The 9,634-nt window shown below is 31.3% G+C and overlaps 1 long non-coding RNA gene across 1 annotated transcript in view; it reads left to right on the forward strand.

Annotated features, from left to right (window-relative positions):
• LOC145688462 (uncharacterized) overlaps positions 1–8,461 on the forward strand; it is a 121,038-nt gene extending 112,577 nt beyond the window's left edge. Inside the window, exons 2-3 of the long non-coding RNA XR_014131913.1 lie at positions 2,662–2,738; positions 5,859–8,461. This is a non-coding gene — a long non-coding RNA (uncharacterized LOC145688462). The remainder of the gene's footprint in view (positions 1–2,661; positions 2,739–5,858) is intronic.
• Positions 8,462–9,634: the final 1,173 nt, after the last annotated feature.

The following is a 9,634-nucleotide window of genomic DNA, read 5'->3' on the forward strand; positions in this document are numbered from 1 at the left end:
TCCCGGTTTCGATTTCAAATGGAGGACAATTTCTCTCGGATGTAAGCTGAGAAGCGGTTTTGATTCCGCTTTAAGCTTATGTGAACGCTTCCATCATAACCCGATTCTTGCATAATAACACCAAGACGAGTAGACCTATGCACAAATCATGACTTGAAAACACCTGGCTGTAGTGTGTATGTGTGGGACGTAAACAAAGAGAACAACTCGAAAAAAAAAACCAGCTGCACTATATTCAATTGAATGGGTCAGCTGCAGAGGGGTGGGAGTACTGGGGTTAATAGTAAACATCCTGTATTAAATACTATAATGATGATGACAATGACATGTAGTAAATAAGAGAGAGTGAGAAGCTTTGTACATTATGTGTGTGTGGGGTACCCCAGATGTTTTTAAAGTTTACTAATTGGGGGTTGGGATGGGGATGTGTATTGGTCTAAGAAAGAGAGCCTCCAATTATATGGATATTTTCACAAGGCATTGGAAGACAGATTTTCCTAGAGAAAATATATATAATATATAAAATATAAAGCTCAAGCTGAAAATGAACTGTTCTGTGTAACCCTTCTAAGAATAAGAAAAATGAGAATTCCCCCAATTATTTTGAAGCACCTTTGCTTTTGTATATATACATATATATGTTTGTTGAAACCCGTGAGAAGAAAAAAAGTTTTAAGAATGAGAAAAATGAGAATCCCTCCATTATGTTGAAGCCCCATCGATTTTGTATATACATATATATGTTTGTTGAAAACCGTGAGAAGAAAAAAAGAGTACAATGTACATCTTGTTCAAGAGAGAGAGAGAGAGGGCAGATGTCTAAGATTGTGAAAGTGAGTAACTTGACTGATATATTTTTCTACTTTTAGGAAAAGATCATCCTTTTTTCTGCTTTAAAAAGGGGGAGAGCATATGTCTTGTTATTCTAAAAGATTGGTAATTTTTCCATGAGAAGCGATTGCTTTTAAGTTGAAAGACGGATGAGGGGAAGAGGGGTGATGGGGTGTGGGGAACCTCCGTGTAAATTGCAATGATGCATTTAGTTTATTATTAAATTAATCTTGAAAAAAAAAGAGAATATGAATAAACTATATTGACGAACGCTGGAATCGAACCAACGTATTGTAGCTGAACGGAGTGAACGAACTTTGTTTGTTATGAAGGTAACCCTTAATGATTTTTAAATGTTGTGAGTGGAATACAAATCATATGCTAGCAAACGAAACATGGAACCTTTATATTAGAGTTACATATATGATTGAATGAAAATGAATTTTATGTCTTTTATTGTATAAGAAGTTTGTGATCCATCCTATGAAAAGATAAACATTATGATGTACGAAACAAACTCGAATGAATAATGACTAATTATAGAATTGTGAAACAAGAGAGATAGTTAGTTTTATTGACATGCGTAAGAATAGTTTTTGTGAAACTTGTACTCATTTAATAAATGAAATGGAATATCACATTTTTTTGAGGCATGTATTATAAACCACTGGAGTATAGGCAACGAAAATCATGGAGTGAATATTGTTTGTTACCGGGAATTGAAGTATTGATCTCATGGTTGATAGCTAAATGTTGTATCATTGATGTAAGGTATAGAAATCATTTTGTAGAAGATCAAAAATGAAAACTTACTTGAAAAAAAAATCAAACTTGTGCACCGCATGTATAGACAGCTGATATTTAGAACGAATGCAGTTGACGCACCCACTAACAGATTGCAACTGCGAATTCTGTTATTGTCAAGGAAGAGCTTTGTTTACTCATGTGTGGGTATAGACGGTAATGTATTTAGAGAAAAATCATGGTTTTTTTGTATGGTTTGACAATGGTATGGATTTACAGAAAGGGTAACAGATGATAGTTTTTCTTTTACTGTATGCAGTTGGATGGGATTTAACAATTACTGTCTTTTAAAGGAACAGGTATGGTTATTTGCACAAGCTAAAGGGTGTATTCTTGTAAAAATTTCTTGTACTTAATTTTGAGAGGATTTTAAACAAAATTTTAAGAAAAAAGAGAAGATACTTTCTCCTCGAAGTTAGCGTGGGTTGTTATATATATAAAAACCATGTTTAAAGAAGTGGAGTATTCCGAGTTGTTGAGTGTATTTGAATAGTTTAAAAAACAGCGGTGTATCTGCAAATTTTCAGCATTACTTATATTGAAAGGTACGTTGATTTCTGTTTTCCTTAATTATATACATATGGAAATAAAACTCTGCTTGTCTTTTTAAAATGTTTAATATTCATTTTAGTAACATGAGATTTAATTTATATTATTGAGAAAATGATAAATATTCATTTTAGTAACATGAGATTTAATTTATATTATTGAGAAAAATGATAAATATTCATTTTAGTAACATGAGATTTAATTTATATTATTGAGAAAATAAATATTCATTTTAGTAACACGAGATTTAATTTATATTATTGAGAAAATGTTAAATAATCATTTTATTACAACACTATTTAATTTATTTTTGCGAAATGATAACTTTAACGTGAGAATTATTGATAGTTGAGTTTTTAAGACAAAAAAGTACTGCATACAAAATATGAATATTATCAACATTGTATCACAGTGCAACATTTCTTTTATCATCTAATATTTTTTATTCAAATATAATAATAAATTTTCTTTTTTTAGATTACTTCCCACGGTGGACCAGCTTTTTTTAACCTGTGTGTTTGTTTTTCTGTGCGGTGGATATTGAAAATTATCAGGTAAGGAAATATATGCTCTTTCGACTAATTTATTAGGACAATAAAAATAATATGTAGATAGACAAATCACTTAGTTGGAATGTTTGTTTCGTTTCGTTAATCTGCGGACATTTGAAGATAAATGTCGTATTATATGGAAGGACATATAAATTTATCAAGTGTAGCAGTGCTTTGAGCAAGGAGGTCACACGAAACGTGGTTTTAAATGGAATTTAAATTTGTTTTGCTTTTTTGTTTGTTTAGCAGCGAGCCCATATGAGACGTGGACCTCGCTATATCCGAACCTTCCTACCAGGAATTGAATTATTTGACGGATCACAATCAATTTTAACAAGGAATGTTATTTGAAATAACACGAAAGAATTATTTGATGGATCACAGTCATAGATTGTTACGAGAGGTTAAGTAAATGAGGAGTTTGCACAGCAAACCGCTAACTCACTAATATAACTGAGCGAAAGTTAATGTTTTACATTGGATAAGAGTGATAGGGTTGGGGAATTATATTTCGTAAAGTATACTGTTTGAAATTGATTTTTGTTTTAGTAAACGAGGGAAAAGATACGAAGTGGAATATGCATGTTGCGGGTGTCGATGTGCGAACTTTAGTATTGGAGATTTATTTGTTACGTACACGGAAAATTTTATAAATATACGTCTTATTAGAACAGAATGAGATTTTGAAATATATATGGGATTTTTGATCTTAGAAACAATGATGTCACATAGAAGGTATTTCTGTTTCTTGGATACTACAAGAAAAGAAACGAGTAAAAATGTTGTAATGGCGTAGCAAGACATTTGTATGGGAATTGATATATTTGTAGCTTACTAGATGAAATGATAAGTTTAGGAATGACTAAAGAACGGTGTGAAGTTAGTATCGTATTCTGAATAAAGTTTGAAGATATATAACCGATCAGCTCTGGGTACATATGTATATGACTGGATTTATTTCTGTAGCTGTGTATGTAATTGTGGCCGTAGTCTGGCCGTACAGCCCTTAGACGTGTTATGCTATTTTTATGTCAGAACTTTTAAGATGAGTAAAAACGGTAGATTAATTATGCGCGAAAAGATGGGGGAACACCACATTTTATAAAATAATCCAAACCTGAGGTTTCTTATGAATTTGTTTAAATAATTGGCGCGAGCTGGGATCGAACCCGGGACCCCAATTACCAGAGCTAAAATGAAATCTTTCAATTCTCGTTACGATATGACATATAGATGTTTTTTTATAGTTTTTAAAAAGTGGGAGGAAATGGGGAGTAGCATTAGAAAATTCATGTACGTGATATTGGTTATCACAAACTTACTCGCTCGTGATCAAACTATGAACCATCAAAGGTAGCCACTTTATCACTAAACTAGTACGGTATCGAAAAACATATACAGTTGATAACTAAAGAGAGAGAGAGAGAGAGAGAGAGAGAGAGAGAGAGAGAGAGATGTTAATGCTGAACTTAGTGACATGTTTTCTTGTAACGTGAAGAGAAATGCTATGTACATTTTACGAAATTTTATTAATATGTGGAGAAACTAATTTTTGGTGGGGCTCCAGCACGATTCTATTCCATGAAAAGCTTTAAGAATTATTTTTTGATTGAATGAGTATGCCTATCAGGACTTGAACAAGAGACCGTTCACAGAAAAGGCGAGAACGTTATCGAATACATCAGTTAATTTACTCAAAATACAATAATTTTGCTGAATTTCTTTGGAAGAATTGTTTCCTCTATTAACAATGATTTAGTTAGACTAATAAGTAACTTGATTAAACATATGAGTTGAAAAGTACTATGCTGGGATATTAACAATTGTCCTATGATATTTTTCAAGTTTTTAAATAGAAGTGTTGGTTAGACATACGCTTGGGTTAATTTTTGGAACATACTTTGAATTTTTTTGTGGGATTTTTTTGTAAAAGCGATTTAAACTATTTTTGTACTGTTGATACATATGTAGCTTAAACTATTATTATTATTATTATTACTTTTTAGTAACGAAATAAAGGGTATGCGAACAAAACTTTTGAATAAGAAAAGACTGAGGGACACACTCAGAAATTTTTGTCGGGAGCATAATAAATGTGTATATATGGAAAAATTAGATTACAGAAAATTCTGAAAAGGATGAAATTGATGAAATTAGATCATTTTATTTTGGTTGGCTATACTGAAATTAATTTATTTATTTACTTGGGATACTGAAGATCGGAGTTTTTATCGGTGGGAAATATTATTATTATTGTATTATGGTTGTTAAAATCAAGTTCTTATTAATGTAAATTGAAACACAGTTAAACGAAATTAAAGATTTTACGGTTTGAAGAATATTATTCCACGCAGAACACACAATCGGGAAAAAGCAGAGAAAGGTTGAAATCTGCATAGTCCCTAAGTGGTAGGCAACCCAATATGCTTTAGTGCGTTGTTGTATTATCTAATCTGAAGGAGAACATCCACTAGAAAGAAATCATCTGCATACACTATAAATAAAATGTTATTATTATTTGATTACTCTAACATAAGCTTTGTTATATGAAAAGCTGATGATATTTTTGGTAGGACCGTGAAAAAAATTGTTCACTTGAGTTTAGAGTTACAAAAACATATACGTTTCCGTTGACGATGGTATGAAAGACATATACGTTATTTGGTTAGGTGTGAACTAGATTTATATTACAAGACTGCTAATATATATTATAGAAGAAAACCTTGGATATATATTTTAAGTTTGCGTCCCGCATTCAGTCTAAAGGACAAGATAACTTTTTTGTACCATCGCGTTCATGAAAGTTATATTATAAAAGCTGAAAAATCCACGAGCAAAATGTTTGTACACACCACAGCGCTAGCGAGGATCAAACTCAAACACCGAAGGTGAACGCTGTACCATTTAACGACCATGCCATTACTACTATTTGTAAAAAGTTAGGTTATAATATAAGAAAACGAAAAACTGTTTTGATTTTTAGGGTGGATTAAAACAGATTATACTATTGCTGAGAATCGGATTTACTTCATTGTGATAATTGGTTAACCATAAGGATACTTAACTTAGATTCTATAGACTTGTAAAATTTCAATTAGTAATAATTTTCTTTTTTCCTTATAGTATGGCCAGTTCAATGAACATAATTGAGTCATTCGATGATATTGACTGTATTCTTATTGACATTGAAAATGAAGAACAACAACAACAAAAGACCAGAAATGAGAGGGAAAGAATTAGAAGAAAAGAAAGAAGAAGAAGAAGCAGAGAGGGAGAAAAGAAAACGACAAAGGGAACAACAAGAAGAAGAAGAGCTGTGGGGTCTCTTTTCCTTAGAAGAGGAGGATGCAATAGGATTGTTATAGTTGTGAAAAGAATCGAGGCCCTGGAGCGCCGCCTTCGATTAAAAAAACTGAGTGTAAAAAAATGTAACATACATATCCATATATATTTATATAATTAAAGTTGTGTGGATAAAAGTAAAAGCGAAGTGTATTTTTCTCCTTTTTATTCTAATATGTGACTAAGTTATTTTTCAAATTGTGATTTTTAGCAAGAGCATTGCTATTTGAGACATGAACCTATATTTACAATACTTACATTATTATTATTCAAATAATGTTCTGTGATCTGAACTATCGTGAACCACTTAAAATGTACATTGAAAAAACTAGTTTGTCTGACACACACACATTAAGAAAGAAAAAAAGTGAGAAGAAAATATTTTTATTTACAGCCTCTAACAGAACGTAAAGGTAAGTAATTTTGAAAATCCTGTAATAGAATCAACGGACATACGCAGAAGAACAGGAGGAGGAGAACCAATTATAATGATTAGTTGATTGTTTTCTCTTACTGAACTATGATTTTTGCTACAATCTAATGATAACAGCTAAGCTATATAACACGCTGCCTTACAGCTAAAATAGAATTTGAACCACATAAACAAGTTGAAGTTGGATTTTTCATTCCAAAATTATTGTTATTATTATTATTATTTTTATTATATTATTATTATAATTATTATTATTGCTGTTTTGATTTGCATACATATGAAACCTGAGTGGAATTATAGAAAATTTTGATTTTTCAGTCAACACAGATAATTTTTTCTAATATACGTTAAATGTCTAGTTAATGATATGTAGAGAAAGACACGGTGATTTCAGTTAGAAGCTTAATACTGAAAAATTGAATTCAGACATAAGATAGGATTATGATTTGTCCTCTAGTTATCAACTAAAATGAATATCTTTTTAAAGGCGATGAAAAATGTAGAATTTGGATAACGATTGAACATCTTACGTAAAAGTATAATCATTTCACTAATCTATTTCTTTTTAAATAAATACCTTGTACCTACCTACATTAAATAACCAATAATTTTGTTACAGAGAACTATTTTCGTTACGTTAGTTACGTTAAGTTATCCACCCCTGTCTAGAACTTTAATTAAGTGTAATCACCCGAAAACTCCACAAGGTTGAGCAAATTTAAAATATATACATGGTGAAAAACCAAAGAGGAATATTTAATTAACTTCATAAATTTAATTTGGTTGTTTGAAATCTAAAAATTCTAATTTTGGTATTTCAGATGTTAATTATCAATGACCCTTATTTAATTATTTACGATAATTAAATCAGATGTCATTTCATATGTTAATTATTATCAAATAGTCTTTTGAAAACTATTCATGACACTGTGTTGTCTATTAAACGTAGTCAATATTCGTAGTCAGACATATATGAATTTGCATGTCATACATTAATAAAGACATCTAAATCAATTGTTTTTATCAATCAGAAAATTCTTGGTTATGTTATTAGTTTACCTTGGACTGATGGTTTAAGATTTAATATGTATAAATTAATTCCATTTCCAACTGTGCTTAAAGACAATAAGTATTTCTTTATACAGCCTCAAAATCCGTATTTGATTATTGAAGTATCAAAGCAATATTATGGTAAGATTGATAAACATATGTTTAATACTTGTAAGGAATTAACTTCATTTTCAATGGTTTGTAAACAAACATTTCCGCTAAAACCTACACATAGTAATGAAGACTGTGAAGTAAAACTTATTGATTTTGTTAAATCAATTCCAGCAGATTGTAACAAACGTATAGTAGAATTAAGAAATATTTTATGGATTTCATTAGATAATAATGAATGGCTATTTGCTTTGCCATTCCCAGAAAAATTAACAATAGTTTGTGGAAATGATGTGTCGAAAACTGTTTTGATTCATAAAACTGGAAAATTAACTTTAGATAAAAACTGTAAAGCTTATGGTCCAAATTCCTTAATCAGTTCTCAGGAAATATATGTAAGTAACAGTACAAGTAAAGATTTGCTTCCACTACTAAATGATAGCATTGATTGTTGTATATTCTCAAACTCAAAGATCAGTATTAAGAATATGGAATTTACTTTGCCATTAAATCATATCGTACACAAAGTTACAGATTTACAATATGCCAGCCATCGTGTTGAGGATGTTGAAAAATTAATTAATGAACAAGAATGGCAGATAAGACAAAGTAATCATGTATTTTCTTATTCTATTTTGACTTATATAATCATGTTCACTATTCTGATAGTTCTTTGTGTGTATTGTAGTTTTAAGTTTAATTGTTGTAGACATAGGAATAAATGGTGTAATTCAGACTGTATCAGAACCATATGTTTTAAGCCAACAATCATTGCAGGTGTACAATCAAATAGTCCAGCTCTTAATGCTACTTATCGAGCTGCTTCTGGTGAAATAACTTTTAACGAGGAATCACATGATGATGATTCACCTCATCTCAATCAGAGACTTACTAGGTCTATGAAATACCGTTAAAATTTAATTTTGGAATTTTTTTAAATTTTGATTGTAGTTAGTACGAAAAATTTTTGCCTTACAGTTAAAATTTAAATTTTTGCCTTACAGTTAACATTTTTCTTTCCCTAGGAGGAAGGACTGTAGAGGGGCGCAAATTCGTAAACTCTTTTTGCGAATTAATATTTCTTTTTTTTACATTTTTAAAACTGCAACAGAATTCGTATTTCATTTACTTCTTTTAAAATACAAATTCGTGTTGAGCGTTCTTTTTTTCTCTTAGAACGAAAGACTTCTTGTCTTCCCGTTCTGAGTAACCGAGTTCCCCCTTCTTGACCTCAGGGTCAACCGTCTGGTAGATAACGACATTCCCTCTGTAACAGGGAAATGTCTGGCTTTGTGTCTGATATATATATATATTCTTGTTATTATTATTTTTATTAGTGGTAGAATACTGTTAAGAAAACCCATATAGTTTGTGTATCTTTTAAATGTCATTTTCTGCTTCTAAAAAGCAGATTCTTTTTCGTTCTTCGAAACATTAAATATATATGTATGTCTTTGGTTGAAAACAAGCAGATAACCTGTCGAAGGGTCTTGAGTTCATTATGTTTAAAACCTTTCAAGTTTATTACTTGAAATCTTTTATGTTTAGTATATGTTTTATAGTTTAAGATACTGTTTGTACAATTCTCTGTAAATTGAGATGTAAAATCATTCTTCCAGAGAAAGGGGCTCACACACCTAAACCCAAGGACTACACATCACACGCATGCGCACACACAAAATCTTATCTTTTGCCTGGCTCCGCCCAAGGCACCTTGTTCTAGCCAATCTAGATGTTAATGGCATGGCTTGTTCCAATAGCTAGTATCTCCACCCCTCAGAGTGGAACCCTTCCGAGCTCATCTGCACCCGAAATCGTGTGCAAAGCCAATCTTTCTTTTCAGGATACTGGTCCCCCTCGGGCTCCGCCCTAGGTACTTTTTAGATCTCCACGCATGCTCAACCTCTGACCTTACGGTCTTAGTGCAACGTTTGCACACGTTACTATTTTGCACACAGACCGT

The sequence above is a fragment of the Thermobia domestica genome, chromosome 6 (assembly GCF_964235325.1).
Source record: "Thermobia domestica chromosome 6, izTheDome1.hap1.1, whole genome shotgun sequence".
In the NCBI taxonomy this organism is placed as follows: Eukaryota; Metazoa; Arthropoda; class Insecta; order Zygentoma; family Lepismatidae; genus Thermobia; species Thermobia domestica.